The sequence below is a fragment of the Haliotis cracherodii genome, unplaced genomic scaffold, assembly GCF_022045235.1.
Source record: "Haliotis cracherodii isolate W230 unplaced genomic scaffold, xgHalCrac1.p SCAF_6, whole genome shotgun sequence".
Classification (NCBI taxonomy): domain Eukaryota; kingdom Metazoa; phylum Mollusca; class Gastropoda; order Lepetellida; family Haliotidae; genus Haliotis; species Haliotis cracherodii.
The window spans coordinates 41,690,193-41,713,993 of NW_027266319.1; the positions used below are offsets into that span (position 1 = coordinate 41,690,193).

Sequence of the window (23,801 nt, forward strand, 5' to 3'; positions counted from 1 at the left end):
CAGTTATCATTTCTTAATATCATGTACATATATTATATGGTCTTTTCGTTATCCGCATTTTGTGTACGATTTGCGTTTCTTTTGCGGTTAAGTATGTATGATCAAGATGTTAAGATATTGGGATATTTTCTAGTAATAACAACACAGAAGCTGTAATAAGGTTGATCCATTCATTGAAATCGATATAAGGTCACGGTGACCTTGCACAGGCTGTTAATGAAATACCGAAGTCGATGCTCGTACTTATTGATGCAGAATGTGAAACTTTGTCATTTCATTACTATCCTGGAGGCCAGACAGATAACAAACCTTGGTTTGAGAACGAAAAAAAATCGATTTACAGCTAATCGTCTCTATCTTAAACATAAATCAACGCAAATTCTAAACACAAAAAACTGATTCTAATTGGTCATAAGTAGTTTAAAATCAAATATCTAATGCCAGTTGATACCTCAACGGAAGCCATTCTGAAGAACGTAGGTATGACAGCTTAGTGCCCCTTCACACAAAAACCTTGCGTATGAAAATATCGATATATTGATAACACTGTTTGTACAGATAATAAACAATCTACTAGAATTGCATACGTAAGATATACGTCAGATATCAGAACAGGTTGTCAAACATGATGAACACACACAATAATTATTCATTAAACACACACTACACTACACTACACTACACTACACTACACTACACTACACTACACTACACTACACTACACTACACTACACTACACTACACTACACTACACTACACTACACTACACTACACTACACACTACAGCGTCAGGGGTACACAATCATGGGTCACAAAAATGAGCAGTGTCTAACCTTTCTCGAGTGTTGGAAACTGCCGACTCGTCTTCAACCTACAAAAGCGGTATTCATCCAAACTTCAGAGTGGTTCGTTGGCAATGTTCCAGCAGGCGCATTACCACCTGGAGATCCTCACGTCACTGGGGAATATAACTACATATTGGGGTTGTCCTCTAGGTTCATGCAATTTGTAAATAACACTGTCACCTTGAACAACCAGTTTGGCAGCCATGGGCAGTAAAGAAGACCGGAAATAGGTCATGTTCATCCATGTCGAAGCTCGGGGTGGAGAGATGGTCGTGTCGTTCTAAATATATGTTACTGTTACTTTCGCCTCCTTTGTCTAGTGGTAGAGCGTCCCCCCGGAGAGCAGAAGGTCCGGTGGTTCGAACCCCGCGTCATACCGAAAGACTTTTAAAGATGTTCCTTGTTGTTACCCTACCTGACGCTCGGCATTAAGGGATAAACAAGGACTGGACGGCCAGTCAGTAAACTGTGTCTGAGTGGAGTATTCTCAGTGGGCTAGCACTATGAAATCGGCATTTGCCGGGACAAGTACGCGCAGTCAAACGCATGCGCGCATGCACGTCGCTTAATTACTGCAATAATCTTAGACGCGACGTTAAACCCCATTTCACCCCACCTCACCATCCTATCACAACCAATCCTTTACCGCAACCGAGCATTTTAAAGAACAATGTTCTGTGTCTTTAAAGGTAAATAACCTGTATGTTCCAACTGGTAAGGTCAAACAATGTATCACAATTTATTGCTGCAGATTGTTATGTCTTGCATGACTTTGTTGTTTATGTTATTTTACATTTTGTGTATACTTATTTCAACATTTCACATAAGGATGACTTGCATGTAGGAGCGGCTTACTTCCTACTTCCCAACACAATAGAATCAATAGCCCCATTCGTCGTTACCAGACCGTCACGTCCTCGGCCAGGTTAACAATACATGTTGTCGCGGAATATACAGCCAGGAATATACTTCCCGGTTTCAACCCGGTGTTGGTTAAATAAACTGAACTGTGCAGCTTTGGTACTGGAGGTCTCCTCACAACATATTTCTCTCTTCCAACAACAGCTCGTTGACTTGACTTGAACCTTGACGTCTCCATCAACTCCTGTTACCCAGGAGAGTCCAGGCAGGCACCTTGTAATGAGTCTCAATGTGCCTGATAGATCTTAAGGACCTAAATGGCTATCTAACCTCAGGTACGTTATTACATAACAATCTAATATACAATTTATAGGGGGCATGGGTGGCTCAGTTGTCCAAGCTGTCGCAACTCGCTGTGTAGTGTTGCGTCCCTTGGTCACATCAAGGTGGGTTCGAGTCCCGTTCGCCCCGATTATTTTTCTAGGTTTGTCAGCACAATACCCGTGCTCGAGGGTTTCACCAAAGTGGTAAACGTCTAAGACCTGCATCACTTTGTGCTTTCCTCAAACACCAAGCTGACACGTCGTTATATAACAGAGATACTGTTCAAAGCTACGTTCAATCCAACTCACTCACTCACAGTGCATGCTGTCAAATCTAAATTCAGTGATACGCAGAGTACAGTGCATTACAAATGAACATGGAAATAACGGGATGTCTAGGTTCAATTTTGCGTCTCGAGGGGAATCTCGTGTTTCTTTGACGTACTGAATTGTATACATCAGAAAACTTAGACTTCTTTAACAATTAACAACGATTGGCCCCTAGAAATTCCAATACTTGAGTGTGTCAGTATGGTTGGAAACAAGATACCAGTAGACTCCAGTACGCCACGAGGCCCTAGTCACAGAGAACGTTTTGTCAACACTCATACCTTTCTTTGGTAGTACTCTCAAGGGCGGTGTCAGCATGTGCATTATATATGTGCCTGAGCACTGTGTATTGACAGCTAACCCCACTTTACGTACACACGTGAGGGAAACAATGAGGGAGCTGATGGCACGGGGGTCTTCAGTTACAGATCGGTCTGAAAGGTGTAACGTTTCCTCTTCTCGTGCTCATGTTTTTTCAATGATCAGACTGTTTATTGAATGATATATAGAGGACATTTCAAGTGTCAAGGGAAATATCATGTTTCTCTCATCGGGTTACGAGGGAAAGCAGATATTGCCATGAGTGAAAATATCTCTTTTTTCCTCGTGACGAAATGAGAAAAACATGAAATTTCACGAGACACATTGAATAATCTATTTATGATATACTTTCTGTGTAGTCGTCTGCAGGACAATTAAATGATTTCATTACAAATGTGAAGCCTTGAAATGTAAAGTCTCCCTGTGTAGCAGAGGGACGGTTCACCACGCCTTGTATTTGCCAGTTAAAAAGTACTTTTCGTGTTTGTAAAATCGTAATAAATATAAACAAAAGTAACAAAAAATATTTAGGGTAACAAAATTTTTAATCATACATTTAGACATGATTATATACAAAATCAACTTCAACAAATAATATGCTTGAAATCTACGGGACCGCTGATGGAAATGAAAGAATACATGCTGATCAAGTAACCAGAATGGCGCTTTGACGAGTTAAATGACCGAAACATTTTCAAGAGCAAAACAATCGGCAAGAAGCGATAAAAACTCCATAAATGACCATCTGTCATTATATGTCCATGTCAATGTGGAACTAACGTAAACAGAAAGTCAACTGTTTGTGTATGAGCAAGACACTTACGATAAAGGGAGACAATTTACGGGGAGGTAACTCTTGTATGACAATAGTTCCGTCAAAGTGTTATGTTCACCGGAGTGAAATATAAAGTGTTATGTTCATTGAGTAAGAAATTAGGTGTTATGTTCACTGCAATGAAAATATCTCAAAACTTTCTCAACTTCAGAAAACCCTGTTTTTCTCACTGAAGTATATAAAATAACTGTTTTTATTATCATTTCCTAGTTTATTTCAAGAACAGTGATGTGTCCAGTGTTAACAGGGTAGTCTATGCTGTAATGATACCGCTTCTTTCAGTATACCAGCCACCAAGTACACATGTTAAACAGGTTTACAGGTACGAAATGATACATATCTTTTATCTTTAAATCAGAGAAGATATAATTGGCAATGTCTGATTTTGTTTGGCAACTCGAGCACACGTAGGATCATGTTTCTATTTTGATATAAGAAAGATATACAAAGAAATGATGGGTGCTGGGGAGGACCAGGTTGGAATTACTTGGCAGACCCATCCCTTTTGTTTGTCTGTGAGCTGAAATATTATGATGAATGTCAAGTCAGTAGTTAACTATGAACATCATTGCAACCAGACTATGCCTCAGTTCGACATAGGATATTAATTACAGTATCTAGAACTAGACCGTGCACAAGATCCAGGAGAAGAGTGCTCCTTCAACTATGCAGTTGCGAATCAGGATATGTCACTGTGGGAGACTAATGTCTTTTAAGCATTCATGTCACATGCAAATATGACAATAATTGTCGTAATTATCAATTTCATGAATTTATATACAAAACCTACCGACACGATTCAAGGATTTAGAAGCAAAACACATACTTCGGTTCAACTGTATTAAATTTCATACACTATCCTGAAAAACACTTTCTGTTTTGCAGTATGTTCAGTCTTTGTCATCTGTACTGCGACCCAGGAGAATGGATTTACCACACGAGAGTAAGTGGAAGTTGTGAACCTAATACACGTGTATGTTTCTTATTGAACTGGTTGCGTTAACGGGGGCAACGGAGTATTTGGAAAGAATAGTATTTTATTAAGCTTATACTGTTATAATGAGGGTTAATAACTTATTGTAACAGTCCCGGCTCATGATGAACATACAGATAGTTTCATGCTTCATTACTTCACAAGCCTTTAACTTGAAGCCACCCGTGAAGATTCCGGGGTAGAATAGATCTTCAGCAACCCATGCTTGCCGTAAAAGGCGACTATGCTTGTCGTAAAAAGGCGACAAACGGGATCGGGTGGTCAGGCTCGCTGACTTGGTTGATGCATGTCATCGTATCCCAATTGCGTTGATCGATGCTCATGATGCCATTCACTGGATAGTCTGTTCCAGACTCGATTATTTACAGACCGCCGTCTTATAGCTGAAATATTGCTGACTGTGGCGTCAAACAACAAACACACAAAACTGGAAATGGACTGAATTTAGTTCATTTTAGATTCTTGGAGAGATTAGAAATGTGATATTCAAATATGTATTATACGAATATTCTTTGTCATTTCTAGGAAATTAGATATGCCTTGTAAAATATATAAGGTAATTAATTATATGGTATATGACAATGTGATTTATTGTTGTCACTGCAGCAGCAATCATGACAAACTGCGCTGACCACTGTAACGAACATAGTCATATGCCGTCAAATACCATTCAAACATGTGTGTGTCTCCTATTGGTCAGTTACCTTTCTTAGCTAATTCTGTTGCTCATATTTGGCAGCCACTGTTTGTTTGTTCATTTAAGGTACTGTTCATAGCTCATGTTTGTCAGATACTGTCCACAGTTACAAATAATTGCAATTGCTTCCTTGGTATTTGATTGGCCAACCAAGCAATATTTTACGCTTCTAATTCCATAAATCAAACAATTTGGGTCATGTCCCTGAACGGACCTCCGCTTCCTGGCTGCTTGACAACATAAGGAAAGGTTATATTTTTGTACTTATGGAGTAGTAAACGTAAAAACCAGTGTAAACTTTTTTCGTCTATCAAACATCCATAAACACCAAAATATCTGAAGTCAATTCGTAAATGTTAACGCTCATATTTGTCAATTTCCGTTCATACCTACAAGTATATAGCTCCAAATATCGACGACCTATGATGTAAAATATGACTTAAAACTGAAGCATGCCTGGTTTCAATTCATCTGCAACCCAACCACAACTCAATACACAATGGTCACGTTCATCATTACCCGCCACGTGTCAATGTCCTGTCAAATGTCAAGGCTGTTCATATATTTAAGTATTTATTAACACTATCATCTCATGGAGACTTTTCGATTGTAACACCATTTATGTGTGCAATTTAGATACTGATCTTAAGATCATTAGGAAAAAGTTGTCTGGTGTAATATAAATCCGGTTTACAGGTTGTACTGCATTTGGTGTTATTTTTCTAAACCGGAAAAGGCATCACATGACTGGCGTATAGTTATGTTTAATATTCGTATGAAATTTGCTGGCTCTTGTTGCTAATATCAATCTGAAAACGCCTAATTGGTGGGATCACTTGACACCTGGTTGTTCTACATGGTTCGTGTCACACATTTCTGGTACACAAGTATGTTGAAATTTTACAAGTTTCTTTGGATTAAAAAAAGAGTGATGGTTGGGCTACTTCCGGCGACAAAACACTTTCCATGATCATAAGACATCGACTCCTGCTAAAAGAAGACATCATTGTACGACTCCGCCTACATCATAAACACGTCTTTATGAATCAATATCAAATAATAGTATGTGCTCGCCAAAAGATAAGCGTATGCTGCCCCTCAAATCGCACCCGTCACAAAACCCTTTCCGTACGTAGGAGTGCATACGTTGATCGTTGCATTTACTTTGACGCCACTGTTCAGATGTGATAGAAAGTTGCTATCCTCCTTACGCCGTCATGTTTTCACACATTTATCTTCAGGATTATGCCCCGTTGTGGAATTGCATGTTACTTGGGAAACTCTTTTGCGTTCACGACAAAAGGAAACCGTAAGCAAATATTTGTTGTTTTTCTGTTGTTAGCATTTCATCTCACAGACAATAATGGATTAAATGGATTTATGAATCGCTTATTTTGGTTTGTATTTTTAAGGCTAAACTTTCAATGCGTACCATACACCTAATCTCTGTTTAGTAGACTGGTGAAATACTTGCTGCAAAACCTTATGTATGAGTTAGATGCTGCACTTGTTTCAGTTGAGGTACCATGTTCCACTACAGTAAGTATGAGGTCAGTGCAGATCAGTGACAAGTCCATGGAAGGAAGTGGGGTCCTTGAACTGGACAACTAAGAGGTGAAGGTGTACGAGATGTAAGACGCGTGTTCCAGATTAACGTGTGCTGTTCATTATGTTTTCCAGTGCAATTGTAGTTCTGACGTTGTACATTTTCAAAGTATCAATATGTATCTAAAATAATTTTGTTGAGTCGTCTTTATTTGTGGCCATGTTACATAGCAACGTGGTACCAGTTTAAATGGCAAACCAAACATCATAAAATTTGTTGAGCGATCCATCAGAAAGGCACCTTTAAACTCACATAAGACACCGTGTGAGATGCATTATTTTGCCAAATATGATATTCAGTTAAAAATACCCACCACTCAAAATTGCAAATATGCTATGCAAAAAAAGTAGGGGATATTTTGTTTTGAGGTGAAAATACTAGGAAAATACACCAGTGTCTGGCAATGAAATTAAGTGATTAATGTGGCAGGAACATTTCCGAAGATATCAAGCTCCCAAACACAACATTGTGACAATCATAAAGCACGTGACCTCGGACAGCACATGCTGGGTGGTATGCCAGATTTACCATTGTCACTCAGACTTGGTTGTCAGCAGATTTATATTGTTTTCTTGAAGCCAAACGCCCCAAAACACTTTATTAAATACATTTAAGCATTGGGGAACCAACAGCTTTGATCACGCGACGTTTTCAACGTGCTGAACGTTTCCGTACCAAAGGCATGTTGCAGGTGGGAACACGTCAGCATATTGTTGCCCAAACGCTGCATGTTTCTAAATCTGTCATTAGGGCCCACTTGCACAAAGCGATCTTAGCGCTAAGATGATCGTAACTCCCATACTTTAACATAGGTTTACAATAGTCGTAGCACTAAAATCGCTTTGTGCAAGTGGGACCTGAAGATTGTGGGCCCGATACCAACATACCCATTACGTCGATGATCGACGCCGCTCTGGATGCCAAAGTGCAACCGCTCCAGCTCAGGACAGATTAGTCAGGGTGATCGCATAAAGAAATCCGTTTGCAAACTGCCACTCAGTTGTTCAACAGGCAACTGGTGTAAGAGAATATGCCCAGACGGTGCGAATTCGTCTGCGCAGATGGCATTTGCGTGCACGACGTCCACGCGTCATCCCACAACTTACTGCACCCCATTTGAATCAGAGCCGTCAGTGTTGTAAGGAATGTCAACACTGAGATAATCGACGTTGGGCTAATGTCATGCTTTCTTACGAATTCCACCAACAGCAAAATATCCATGTCATGCCATGGCCAACACTCAGTCCTGACCTTTCTCCCGATGAACATGTCTGGGACGTCACTGGCAAACGCGTACGTCAACGTCAACATCTACCCACCACTCCAAATGAACTCGGTGTTGCTCTGACTGATAAATGGAATAACATGAGTCAATCGGACAATGGTCGACTCATCAATGCCTCGAAGTGCCTCGAAGAATTCGTGTATGTTTGGCCAACAAACATTATTTCATCTTACATTAAAATACTAGCTTTATTTTCCATGTAGCCCGCTAGCCATGTACCCTGCTGAGAAATCAATCGGAATACACCTTAGGTAACTTGGTTAATTCGCATTAGTATCGTTGAGCTGAAATGAACCGATGTTTATCCGCATGCATTGGGAAAAGGGAAGTTCGTTCGCGTCGTTTGCTAACTGTCAAAAGAGCTGAATGAAAGAGTTTTACTCAATGAAACTTGGGACATATATTCCGGGACTGTATGAATGAATGTCAGTGAGATATATTCATTGTCAGCCAATCCCTCAGGGTATATGGCGTGATGCACCCTGTATGTGAGCCTATGTACACTGTGCCTGACAGTTCGGGGTGCATAGGCTCACACACAGGGTGCATAGGCTCACACACAGGGTACATAGGCTCACACACAGGGTACATAGGCTCACACACAGGGTACATAGGCTCACACACAGGGTACATAGGCTCACACACAGGGTGCATAGGCTCACACACAGGGTACATAGGCTCACACACAGGGTACATAGGCTCACACACAGGGTACATAGGCTCACACACAGGGTACATAGGCTCACACACAGGGTACATAGGCTCACACACAGGGTACATAGGCTCACACACAGGGTACATAGGCTCACACACAGGGTACATAGGCTCACACACAGGGTACATAGGCTCACACACAGGGTACATAGGCTCACACACAGGGTACATAGGCTCACACACAGGGTGCATAGGCTCACACACAGGGTACATAGGCTCACACACAGGGTGCATAGGCTCACACACAGGGTACATAGGCTCACACACAGGGTACATAGGCTCACACACAGGGTACATAGGCTCACACACAGGGTACATAGGCTCACACACAGGGTACATAGGCTCACACACAGGGTACATAGGCTCACACACAGGGTGCATAGGCTCACACACAGGGTACATAGGCTCACACACAGGGTACATAGGCTCACACACAGGGTGCATAGGCTCACACACAGGGTACATAGGCTCACACACAGGGTACATAGGCTCACACACAGGGTACATAGGCTCACACACAGGGTGCATAGGCTCACACACAGGGTACATAGGCTCACACACAGGGTACATAGGCTCACACACAGGGTGCATAGGCTCACACACAGGGTGCATCGCGTCAATATCGGTTTACAACTTACATTACCCGATATTAGTGATATTGGCTGCAAAATGCAAAAGCCATTGGGCCCCGACCTCTTTAACGACCTGGTGCACCACTATCTCATCACACCAACCATTACAACCCATTACATCTGATCGCCTGCTCCCCCACAGATATGTTCATGCCATTTCCATTTGCCAACATCATACAGATCAGACGATATCTCTTATGATTCCTACTTTACCCTACTTTTTTGTATAGTATATATGTCACGTTCCTTGTTCCAACATTGGAGAGTTATACATACCTATAAGTCTTTGTGGAATTTTAGAACGGGAATCATTATCACTGCTTTGATGCGTATAAATAAAGTACACCATTCTTCTTTTATCGGTTTTCATTCCAGACATGAGAGGGGCACGGGTGGCCCAGTCATCTAAGGCGCCGCGATTCGTTGTCCAGAGTTTCGTCCAGAAACCTAACATTGTGGGTTCGAATCCCGGTTAGCACCATACCCGTGCTCGCGGGTTTTACCGAAGTGGACCTGCATCACTTCCGGCTTTCCTCCCACATTAAGCTGACACGCCGTGATATAACTGGAATATTGTTAAAAGCGGCGTTAAACCCAACTCACTCACTCACCCCAGACATGCGATTTCAAGTTAAATCATATATTCCGCTCTGTAAAGAATTACACTTACTGCTGTGTAAGCGTCTCGTGGTTCATTTTCATCTTTATCTTTGCAAATGTCATTTATTGCAATTTCTAGTTCATTGTAGATCATATTTCATGAACCGGTTATTATCATTATCAGCATGTTTCGACAGTACTCTCATCGGATCGAAGATGAGGTTGTGTCCAGATACAACAGGGCAGTGCTACAAGACACAGTTTTGTACCAGGAACTCGAATGTTACTGGAAAAGGTAAATTGCAAATAGCAAGATGTGTATTTCAAACCCTACGGCCAACCAGGTCAACATGGCGTCAGTTGAATGAGGACACAATCATGGTTGTATAAGGTCAGATTTGAAATATTCTGTATACAAACAACTGAAAGGCAGTTTAACACATTGTCTGAACACATGTGTTCCCTGGTACGAGAGGCTGAAGCAGACACAGTGATGTACACGGGTGGTGTCTGGCGGATTTACATTCGTTGTGAATGTACAGAGGCATACTGACAATAAATATACTTTGTTCTGTTTAATCTCCAATTAATGTGTTTAAATTCACGAATTCGAGTTTTTTCGTAAAGTTACCTTTAATCTGAATATTCATATCATAACAAAGTGAGATGAGGTGAAATGGGGTTTAACGTCGCGTTCAAGATTATTGCACTTATATAGTGACGTGCATGAATACCCCACTCAGACACAGTATACTGTGTCCGAGCCGACCAGTCCTTGTTTAAGTCCCTTAATGCAGAGCGCCAGGCAGGGTAACAATAAGTACAATCTCTTGACATCTTTTAGTATGACGCGGCCGGGGATCGAACCCCCGATCTTCCGCCTTCCGGGAAGATGCTATTGGGTCACGAAGGCAGTCCTTTCATCAAAAGAACGTATTATTCTCATCCTGTATGCGTATATATTCACATACCTTTCAGGCAAAGTCTCGTGTACCTGCTCTTCGTCACAGAGCCTGCACTGCTCCAAGGTATACACCAGCCTGGAACAGAGACCTGGGTAAATACGTGTTATGTATATATTTTCTTAACGTAAACCTTTCAGTCTGAAAATATTGAATCTACACCATATTGCACTATCGATTGATAACAGCAACAAATCAAAGTGAAAATGATAACATCTGCTGCTAGAATATAAGTTTTTGCAGGATCCCTCGGGGTACATAGGGTTTTATGCGTCCCACGCTGGGTTATAAAACCCCATGTTCCCCGAGTGATCCTACTACAACGAATTTATCTTACCGACATGTTTTAATATGACGTTGTGGAATAATTCAAATACATTCCAAATTGATGGAAAACACCTGCTCGATTAAGCTGAAGTTAGCTTGCGCTATGTGACGTGAGATCCATTGGTTCGGAAAAAAGCGTGCCTCTTTTTGCTTTGAGAGGAACATAAAGGATTTAATTTATCTCTCAGAAATGCACGTGCGTCCTATACTGTTCGTGGCGTGGTATAAAAGATTTATCCCCCCGCTGAGAAATATCTTAACCTTACAAGGCAGGTTACACAGTATATTATCAAGATCACGTGGACCAATCAGATCTCATCATTCTGACATGGAGGTATGATAATACAGCTTATATCACACGTGCCAGTTCAAACGCGGCATGGTATCAAACACGCATAAACCCGGACTAATTCAAGCGCGCGCGCACACACACACAAACTGTAACACTATCCAGTATGGCCAGAGGCTGTGTAGACAGGTGGGCTTATTATGACCAACGAAGGAAAACAGTTACTGATCCATGATAATATTAAAGAAGACACCCTCTGTGCGTTCTGGTATTTAATGACCCCCCTAAAGATTTGAGGGTCACTAATGGCTCATTTGCGACTAGCAGTAATAACGGTTGATTAGGCTGGAGGCTTGTTGTGGCACTCTGAGAACTTGATGGCCCATTATGCTGCGACAGGGTCTCAGCTAATCAGCTGAGAAAACCCCTATATATACAGCATCGTCAGTACAGACGGCAGAGAGGCAGAGGGGCAGAGAAGAGCGCTGTACACTGACCAGGACCAGACCGACAGAGCAGTCCAGAAGAACGGCATAACAACACGAGCCAACGGCCAGCAGCTATCAGCCAAGTCAACGCTCAGAAGGCCAGCACACTGGGACAAGCTCTAGTCAAACTTGGTCACGCCCGAAACAGCCCATAGCCTCTCTCACAGTCTCTGCCACGCCCTTGTGAAGTGTTCGTAGTACTAGCGTATGCAATTAGTCCATGTTATTATTAAAACCTGTTGAAACTGAAGACCGAGTTTGTCTGTTGTGCTACATATAGAGCATGGTTGGGTTCTTCTTTGGTGCCGTGACCCGTATCCCTCTCAAAACAAAGGAACAGCCTGGGACAAGTGAAGACTGACGCTCAGACCAACTTGGGTAAGTAGCTCAGATTTCTTCTGTTTCATTTATCGTTATGGCTGGCCAGGAATTGGGAGAATTTTTGACAGGGATAGCAGGACAAATAACAGGACAGTTAGCTAATCTTTCAACAACTTTAGGAGCAGAGGGAATAGTGCAGGTCATAAAGACTTTTGATGGGGAACCTACAAAATTTAAAGAATGGCTAAAAAGTATAGAAAAATATGCGGTATTAACAAATGCAGATCAAGAAAGAATAAATCTGGTGGCCTATCAGTCAAGTTCAGGGGCAGTTAGCGATGTTATCCATAGGTATCTACAAGACCATGATCAAGCAACAAGGCAGATTGTAACCTTGGCAATAGTCGTAGGTGCTCAAGGCATCGCTAATTTATTCCGTTCATTTGAAGGGGATCCAGCCAAGCGTTCGCAAAGACTGCTTAATGTTTGGTCTAGATAAAGTAAAACTAGTTGTGGAAGTGATCAAACGCGTACAGAGGTAAGCTTAAGTTTATACCGGATTATTAGGAAAGTTATTGGCAGCATATAAGAAACTGAAAGTCGATTTTATTAAAGAGGCTAAACAAATTATAGGGATGAGGGAAACCTTAAAACGGGAGAACAAGGTTCTTATCAAGAACAGAATAGGGAAACTGTGAACACAATAGGAAATTCATTAATGCGAAGACATACACGTGGCCCAGGTCCGGTCAAAAGTATGCTAATATCGTTAGGGGTTGTAAAAACATAAAGGATCCAGTTATGAGGATCAGTTCTTGATCGTAGGTTGCGTCAAGGGTGTACTGACATGATAACGGTGATGATCAGTATTTGGTCGCGAGTAGTGACAAGAGTATTCTGATATGCTTCAAGAGATTGCCCAAACAGTCAGAACTTAGGGGACGAACTATGGGGCACACAGAGGAACACATAACAGAGGTTTAAACACTGAACACTCCTTCTCATGATGACACTGATTGGAAGGAGGAGGAGGGAACAACATTCCGTATAAATTAAGCTGGTAGCCCGTGCAGTGGTAGCTGGTACAGTTAAGATAGGAAAGCAAGTCATCCGAAACTTACAGAAAGCATGACAAACAAGTAGAGTTCCATGGTTCGGTTGTGGAAAGTGAAGTTGCGGATAGCGACAGGTTCAGTTGTGGAAAGTGAAGTTGCGGATAGCGACAGGTTCAGTTGTGGAAAGTGAAGTTGCGGATAGTGACAGGTTCAGTAATGGAAAGTGAAGTTGCGGATAGCATCAAGGAGACATGTCACACCGAAGTCCAACCAAATGCTATATTGCCTAGGGCAGAATACCTTACTGCAGGACGCTGGGTCTTGACAACCAATAAAAGGTTGGATCTTGTAGTGGTATGTGATGCGGATAACAAGTTTTCATATACCATAGTGGTCTTACCTCCGTTATTAATAATTAAACTGAACGCATTATGTTCAGCATCTAATGATCATTTGACCTTACTCCCTTATCATCATAATGAAAGCCAGTACGAGTTGGAAGATAATTTTCTGAAGTTAGTTCATACCCCGAATGTTTCAAACATGTTGCTCTGGAAACCTTTCTTGAAAACTGCTGTAAAACTGAACTTGATTAGGTTACCTGATAAACTCAAGAGTATTGAGAATATCCCCATGAATCATCTTATAGATCAGCTTAATGATTTACAGGCAATGGTACCAGATGAGGAGATTTCAGATTGGAAATATTTCTTGGGAATAACCTTAACTGTAGTGGGAATTCTGGTGGGGATTTTCTTGTTTGTAAGATTTATTAGACCCTGGCTAGCCAAGCGAGGAATGAGTAAGAGGAATGTCTTGGCTACAACCGAGTTTGAGATGGCGCCAGTTGACACTGGGAGCGCAGGTCGCGCCTACAGAGGAAACCTACCCTCTGCGCCACTCTTGACACAAAGGGACTCCGATCCAGCAGAAGAAGTTCGACCAACTCCCGCCATACGGAGCATCTACCCGACGCTGGATGCAGGTACCCGAGGGCATCGTGAGTTCGACTAACGCACGTTGACAGGAGTAAAGACAGCAGAGAACTGCATGAAGTGTTGTCGTCGCATATGGTCAGAGCACCATACTACAGCACTTTACAAGTTGACTGTGGAAAAGAAAAGAAATAGACACAACGCAGGACAGACGATCTAACACTGTGCAGGTGTTTTGCACTTCAGTTCTTTGTGTGCAAAGATGAACTGTATCCTGTTGTCAGCACATGTTGTATTTTGTGAACTTATATATGTATGCATATTCACTATATTCTAATTGACAACGGTTTGTTGTGGTTTGTACATACATTTGAAGTAGTCGTATTAACTATATGCTAATGAAATGGACAACGGATTGTTGTGGATTGTACATATATTTTGAGGTATTCATGTATCTATGGATGGCCATAATTATTTTAAGAAATTTTATGCTGAAAATTTCTCAATAAGAAAAGGGCGAATGTAACACTATCCAGTATGACCAGAGGCTGTGTAGACAGGTGGGCTTATTATGACCAACGAAGGAAAACAGTTACTGATCCATGATAATATTAAAGAAGACACCCTCTGTGCGTTCTGGTATTTAATGACCCCCCTAAAGATTTGAGGGTCACTAATGGCTCATTTGCGACTAGCAGTAATAACGGTTGATTAGGCTGGAGGCTTGTTGTGGCACTCTGAGAACTTGATGGCCCATTATGCTGCGACAGGGTCTCAGCTAATCAGCTGAGAAAACCCCTATATATACAGCATCGTCAGTACAGACGGCAGAGAGGCAGAGGGGCAGAGAAGAGCGCTGTACACTGACCAGGACCAGACCGACAGAGCAGTCCAGAAGAACGGCATAACAACACGAGCCAACGGCCAGCAGCTATCAGCCAAGTCAACGCTCAGAGGGCCAGCACACTGGGACAAGCTCTAGTCAAACTTGGTCACGCCCGAAACAGCCCATAGCCTCTCTCACAGTCTCTGCCACGCCCTTGTGAAGTGTTCGTAGTACTAGCGTATGCAATTAGTCCATGTTATTATTAAAACCTGTTGAAACTGAAGACCGAGTTTGTCTGTTGTGCTACAAAACACACTCACACACTCACACACAAACACAAATACAAACAAACACAAACAAGCAAACACGAACATGCGCGTCACTATAATAGTGAAATAATATTGAAAACGACGTTAAACCCAATTTCTTCTCACTTCCACCTATTTATTTCCAGATCTTTTTATATTCTGACACACTGGTGATGCAGTTAGAGATATGTGTCTTGTGAGGACTTCAACTGAGTCGAATTTGCCCATTCCCACCTTATGTTAGGTCATTGTTGTGGTCATTAGAGTAAAGCCGACCACACTATTACTCTAGCCAAGAAGCATATGAGAATTCAACATTTGGGGATGTCACACATCCGGTAACTTCATGTAGTAGTCTGTGGCGACGTATATGCTGATGCTGACAATTATATTTTGTGAAATTGTTTCTTTTACAGATGTCTTGCTGAGTGTATTGCCCTGCCGCTTGTGTGTGAGTACAGCGTTGTTCATATCTGACGGTACTGTGGTAAACCCACTTAGGCAATATAAGTAAACATCGATTCAAAGCATGGTGCGATCACTACAAATGGTAGCTGTACAACACCCTTTCAGTTCAGTTTATTTAGAAATCGACAAAGCTATGTTGAAATGTGTTGTATTGAACTGTAAGTCTAAAGTATCAAGTCGGTATTAGGCACAACATCCATCCGTGAAACCGTTGGTAAAACTACAACCTGTTCAACCACCGACACAAGCTCTTGTACAAACTGCTGTCCAACACCTACACACAACACTACAACCACAAGACCAACCACAACCTCCCGTACAACTGTAAGTGATCGTACAACGGTACGTGAAGGTACAACCAGATCCACCCCTGCAGCTGGCACAACTACTGCAACATCAATACTCACCGCGACTACTACAACTGTAACTCAAGGTACTCCCACCGTTACCATCAGAAGAAACCTAGGTTATTTATCTGAATGGTGTATTTACTCACATATAGTATGGTTATTGCAAACGTGTGGAGAAATGATGTTAGCTACACATAAATTAATGTATGTACGTCGCCAAATATATTCGAGTGGTCAAGCTTGCTGACTAAGTTCATTAATTAATGTCATCGTGTCCCAATTACGTAGATCGATGCTCATGTCAATCACTGGATTGTCTGGTCCATACTCTATTATTTACAGGCCGCCGTCAAATAGCTGGGATATTGCTGAAAGCGGCGAATAACAAACAAACAAATAAGTAATTTTGGCAGGAAACGATAATAAATAACTAAGAGAATCACACAATTTGTGACGGTCATTTTAGAAAATGACTCAGTTTAGACATTCTCTGTGACGTGTATAGCACGAATCTTATACTGATACAAAACGCACAGTGCTGAATGTTGTTTAAGACAAGGTCGAGCCTGAAGCCTCCTCACCTGCGTCATTGCCTTTAGTGGGAGGAGTGGTTGGGGGTTGTATTGGAGGTGTCGTCATCACTGTTGCCGTCCTTCTGCTGTGGCGGGCATGTCACTCCAGGAGAAGGTATTACTTACCTGTATCTGTATGGCAACTTACATACTTCGATATAGCGCTATTATTTCTCAAACTCTACTTCCTTAATTGAAAGTTCAAGGTGGGTCCACATTCGAAAATGCACGCACCTACTATAAAATATAAAAGTGGTTCATCACACTGTATTACTAGTAATTATTGATAATATAAATAAAGATCTTTTTGTCCATGCGTATATATATTGCCACGTGCCCTCCTTGTCGATGCATGTTCCCTCACATGAACGTTATATTACAGACATCCACACAAGCAAGACGGAGCAAGGCAGAGATGTTCTCACATATATCTCTCTAACTTATCACCTCAAGACACTACAATGACATCTACAGTCCTGGATGTAAGTCTGGCGTCTACAGGGCATCATGACCCGAGTGCTCCAGAAGTTGTACATGACGTTATCCAAGACAGGGCGGACATTCATAGACTAGCCATATATAGTAATACTTCTCCCCAAGAACGCTCTATCTATACACACCTAGACAAGCCGGACGGAGAAGAGAATGTTGACTCACACACATACCTCGGGCTGGTACGTTGCTGTTATTCCATGTATCTGTGTTACTTGGGTATGTGTCTTACACGGCTGGGGTAGGCTGTGCACAAGGGGGAGGGGAGGTGCCTGCATGTATATCTATATGGCTGCTTGTACATGTATTCGTTTTGTTTGTTTGTTTATGAGGATATTCCCCTACTTAAAACACATCTCTACTAATACACTGTGACAAAACATTCTAAAGAGTCATCAAACGTGCAGCGTAAAGATCAGCTTGCGACGGAGCACGTGCAACAGCAGCAGAGAACACATCAACTCTATATTCCCTAAAAATAATGGAGCGTGTGTTTGTTTGTTGTTTAACGCCGAACTCAGCAATATTCCAGCTACATGACGGTAGTCTGTAAATAATCGAGTCTGGACCAGACAATCCAGTGATTAATATCCTGAGCATTGATCCACGCAATTGGGATACGATCACATGCATCAGCCAAGTCAGCAAGTCTGACCACCCGATCCCGATCTTACGTCAAGCATAGTCATTTTTACGGCAAGCATGGGTTGCTGAAGACTTTCATGTGTACATTTTGTCAAATTAGTCCAGTTCCTTATGTATTTTCGTTGGAATTTTTTTTAGATTTGCTAAACCATATATTTTTAGAATTGTTAGGATACAGTGAATAGGAAAACTGATGTTCCCATTTTTTTCAAGGTTTTAATGGCGGCCATCTTGGATTTTCAAAATGGCGACCACAAAAACCAAAACTTGCTCGATAACTCTGCCTCTCGGCCACACATATTGTAATTATTGCTGAATAAACATATGATGTAAGTCAACCGGAATCCGCTCAGACTAACAACAATCATCTGAGTAAAATGTAAAGTCAGATATTTATTATGAATAACCATTTTTTAACCACAAAAATATTAAAATTTACAACAAATATACTGAAATAGTGTCTCTGCTTGCGATTAACATCTTGACACCTCTATCAAACAATCTTCATATAACTTCAAATCAACATCAACTATGGGCACAGTTTATGATTGTCATTATAATGTATCAATCATTGTTTTCATCATCATTGTCATCCGAATCCCGGTTTTCAGTACGTGAGTCTTCTGATCTTTTTTACACTGGGTAGTGCATAAGCAGAGTTCAGTGCACTTTAAGATTTTTGACCTGCAAGAACACCTTTGTGACGAACAATCTCCTTTGCACTGGCATCTCACCATCTCGATAATGGCCTTTGGTGCAGGAAGAACCTCGGTGGTAGTCGGTCTAAGCTGACCTCCGACGTCCTTGTGGTAGCCATATTGCATCGGATCCAGTAGAACTTGTTGTTCAATGCTTGCCTGGCCCCAAACTCCAGCCTGTACATGTACCCTTATTATATGCTGTTTAAGGGCACCGATTGTGGGTGGCAGTTTATCACTGTCCGCAATGTACTTGCAGAATAAGTGCCATCGCAACTCTGGAATGTTGCTAATTTTGATTCCTGTCGGCAATAAACAGAACACACAAACCTAGCCAAACTTGTCATCAGATCTTCTGATAGTTTGACTTCATATGAAAGCATCATGAAGGCTTCAATTGTGTCAGCATCAGCTTCAAGGAAGATCTTGAACCAAGTAACTTTACCAACTCTTGCAAACTTTCCAGTGTTGTCAGCGCCTGAGAGAGCATGGAATGCAGGTAAAGATTTAGCCTTTTTAATGGACCTAGAACATCCCAGAATGGTTTGATCTGCAGAACATCCGATGTCATTTAGATGGAGGTGCTCTTTGGTAGCAAATCATAGTTGGCTATGGCCAGGATCAGAACATCAGTGTCCGATGAAAAATATGTTAGTTGTACGTCTTGGTTGTACCAGATGCTGAAGTGATGACAAGCTTGGATAAACTTCTGCTGTAGTCCAGAGTCCTTTTCTCCAAGTACACAGTCAAATTTGCTTTGGTCTTGTCATGTGATAGGAATCTGCCCATCGTTATGTGCTTTATACTCGTCTCATCTCTGACTTGGTACTGAACTGGGTCCTGACCATGGCGTCTCTTTTCCCTGGTTGTACTCTTCAGGGAATCAGATTTATAGGTGTCAAATACAAGAGTAATCTCATCAAAAGATTCATCAGTTTTTCATAGAGAATCTGGCTCAGATCTCTCACTGTAACCTTGTTGCTGGTTTCTTAGTCAGCTTCTGGACAAGTACCATTCCGTCTACAACTGCAATCTGCTTGCTGTGATGGGCCACTTCAGTGGCCTCTTCGTCTGGCAAAGAGTCCCTTTGTACTGTTTTCTCAGATACCAGCTTCTCTAGGACATGTATGAGCTTGGACTTGTCACCGCATGTCTACACGATGCAGGTAGTTCATTAATGATCTAAACATAGCATTCTTTGACTTACCTGTTTCCCAATCCTGAAGTTTTTTCACCAGATCCTGCAACAAAAACTTGCAACAGATGATCATTGGCTTGCTTCACATATTCGGCCTTCGTATGTTTGTCCTGGACTGCATCTTCTACATGTGCCGTTGCCTCAATGCACACCACTTTCAGATGAGGGTTATCCTCCAGGAATTGCTCTTATGCCAGTTCATGGACTACCATGTTTGTGTATATGTTATCACAATTGCGTGGATCGATGCTCATGATGCTCATGATGTCAATCATTTGTCCAGACTCGATTATTTACAGACCGTCGTCATATAGCTGGAATATTGCTGAGTGCAGCGTTAAACAACAAACCAACCAACCAAACCATCACTTGAGGATTTTCTCTTGCATGCTGGGATCGAAATCCTAATTGTTCAGTTTTTGGTCGGTATGTCACCTGCCTCTTGGATTTGAAACCAAACATCAAGTTTTGACTGATGGTGAGGGCAGGCAGCTCCATCTACTACATGTGTTCTAACTTCAGTTTCTAATTTGTCTGCAGGCCCTGCCATAATCAAGCGGATAAGTGTATACAGCTCCATGGGCACATCTTCTACTGTGCTGGAAACGGCAATGCAATTTTGTGACTGCTCTTTCTTAGTGAATTCTGCAATACTCTGACGAACAGCTGTGCATACCTGTAGACCATCTTCATGTTGTCTTTGTCATCAGAAGTTATTGCACATTGTATCATCTCTACCTCCTAGGCATCTGGGTAGTACAAGAGAGATGGTTTTCTTCTATTGCTTTGCATAGCGGACTTAACACTTGGTAATTGAGACAATATCTTGCCTTTCATCCATTTTCTAGTATAAGAAGGTTTTTGAGTTGCCAAAGCGTGTGCTCCTCCTAACGTATTCACATAGGTATTCTGGTGTCTGCCATAGAAAGATAATCACCACGTTTGGTTTGTACATCAATGAGTCCACAAGTTCAATGAAACTTGCAATTTGTAATGGACACCCAGGCTTCTCATCTCCTTTGCTAGATGTGGCTTCATCTCTCAGAACATGAAATACATGTTGTGTCCAACAATCTTTGTGATATTGGACATCAACAGAGTGGGCATCTCCTTCGGCGATGCAAGATGCAAGTCTAGTTTTCAGTTCTGGATTGGAGGAGAGGAACACATCTTTTTTCAGAGCTTGACCTGCATTCTCAGTTCTAACTGCACACAACGTTTGGTCACAACCCCTTTTGACAGAAAAAAACAACCACAAGTCTCTGTCCAGCGGTGGTGTCGCTGATTGTGTTGTTGCCGCAGCAGAAGTTGATGGTTCACTTGTATCAACGCCTGAATGACGCCCCCGTTCCCTATGGATATGTGATCCAGTAGACAATGAACGTTGGTAGTGATCTCTAGCACATTGCAAGTGGCATTAGAGTAGCAAGTCCTATGCCAATTAGCCTCATTGTTCCTCAGAGTCTCTGTTGTGCAGTTTAGTTGCCTCTTGTTAATTACGATGAATTCACCATCCTGCAGTGATGCTCGCTCCTTTACTGCTAACAACAAGGTCTGGTAGGAATCTAATTGTTAATGTTCTAATTACACTGTCTGCTGGATGAATTACTGGTTTGAGAGGTACAGCAATCCTACAATAACACCGAGGTGCCACAAAGCAAACATGCCTTACTTAGCAGCCTGATATTTTTTTCATTTATAAATCTATCCGTGGTTAGTTGGAATATACACTTCTACAAGACATACAAGGAGTCAAAAACTCAGAAGCTACCAGTCCTAGGCTAACTCAAATATCATACCACCTGCTTCTTTTCAGCATATACGTTAATCCCTTCAGGAGCCCACGTTTAGGTTAGATGCATTGTTTGCATTGCAGTATCTGACATGATTGCGTTGGATTCAAAGACGTAATCATAATTTCAAATAATATAGACAAAAATGGCCCATGGTAAGCCAGATTAGAATTGTCATTTACAAGTTATTTCTTATTTTACCCTTTTGGGGACCTCACAAGTACATATATATATGTATGTTTTGCCAACATTTTTACCACTATTTTACCTTTACAACATTTTTAAGTGACGAACCTGCTGAAATTATGATTTAACCCTCATTAAAAATAAGTACATGAAGAATCACCTTTCCTACTTGTTACCTGTTACTAAAATGCAAAATAACCCCTTAAGGAGCCACTTTTTCGCCTAATTTGTTTTAAATCTTTTCCATATCACTGCAAGTATTTCCAGTATGTTCATTGTCTCAAAAATATAGAATTAGCCAAGAAAATTACAAGCTAAGTTGACTTATCTTTTGAAATATAGTAGAAAATCAGTTAATGGTAGACGCCATTTTGAAATTCCAAGATGGCCGCCATAGAGACATTGAAAAAACTGGGAACATTGGTTTTCAGGTTCAGTTGGTCCTAACCTTTCCAAAAACGTATAGTTATGCAAATCTCAAAAAAAATTGAACGAAACCTTTCATGAGAACATTGTAAACTGAACTAAATGTAGTAATTCTATAAACCTATAAGCTTTCCATCTAAACTGCATATCTGACATATGTCGTACAAGAGAGTATTTCGAGGTAAACTCAGATGGTTTCAGTGATGGCATGAATTCAACCGTTTTTATCATTTTCTCAGATTCACACATACGGTAACGCGTCATCTGTAGAACAACCACCCACAGTCCCTGACATGGCAGCTACAGGACAACACGCAAACACCATGGCTGAAGACAGAGAAGACTATGAGCTCGCTAAGCAGATGCCATTGTCACATGAGTCTAGCGACCAGGGCGTCTACATAGAGATAATAGGTTAGGTATCTGGGACACACTCAAGGATGAGGTCATGCAGTGTTCAGTCCTGGAGACAGTTGACATGCCGAATGACAGGTGAAGCAACTGACTATTTAAAGTACGATGCTGCATGAACTTCATCTAATACAAAGATCACAAGAACACTATCTCCACAATATTCCAGCTACATGACGGCGATCTGTAAATAGTCGAGTCTGGACAAGACAATTCAGTGATTGACACTATGAGCATCAATCCACGCAATTGGGATACCGTGACTCGCATCAACCAAGTCAGCGAGCCTGACCACCCGACCCCGTTAGTTATCTCTTAAGCCAAGCACAGTCGCCTCTTACAGCTAGCATGGGTTGGTGAGGACCTCTATTCTTACCCGCATATTTACGGGTGGAAAATTAATGGAGCGCTCAAACAATAGAAGACGTCACAGATGTGTTGTAACTGTGATACCCCACTCAGACGCAGTATGCTGACTTCGAGCCGACCAGTCCTTACATACAGAATGTTGCAAAACCGAATTTAGAATCAATTTAAGTTTATATATATATATGCTTAGATTTATAAATATGCGACTACACAACACAATGAGCTACAAAAATGTTTTCTATTATGTATTATATACAGTTAAGTCCCGTTGTAAAGTATATGTCTAAATTCCCATCATTTGTTTCGGATAAAGCTAATTGGATTAACGGCTTGACTGTATCAAATAACAAGTAAACCGCTTTCCTAATCAGTCCTGAATGGAATAAGCCTCTGGTTTTACCCTCGATGCGCCCGTAAAATCACTATCTTTCTGCAGTGTATTCCCTGACTGGTCAACACGAACGTCAAATAATCACGTCTTTTACATTGATATATTATTCTTTTGGTATTTTCTGTAAAATTACTATGCAGATGGTGAAATCATCATAAAGATTTCTTTATCTTTTAGATAATGAAACACTTCTCCTTTTTCTATATTATGGTAGATTCCACACACTCTTTTACAAGTCAAGAAGGTAG

The 23,801-nt window shown here is 41.4% G+C and overlaps 1 pseudogene; it reads left to right on the forward strand.

Moving 5' to 3' along the window:
* The first annotated feature begins 1,965 nt into the window (after nt 1–1,965).
* Nucleotides 1,966–22,802, forward strand: LOC139446163 (uncharacterized; annotated as a pseudogene).
* The last annotated feature ends 999 nt before the right edge of the window (nt 22,803–23,801 follow it).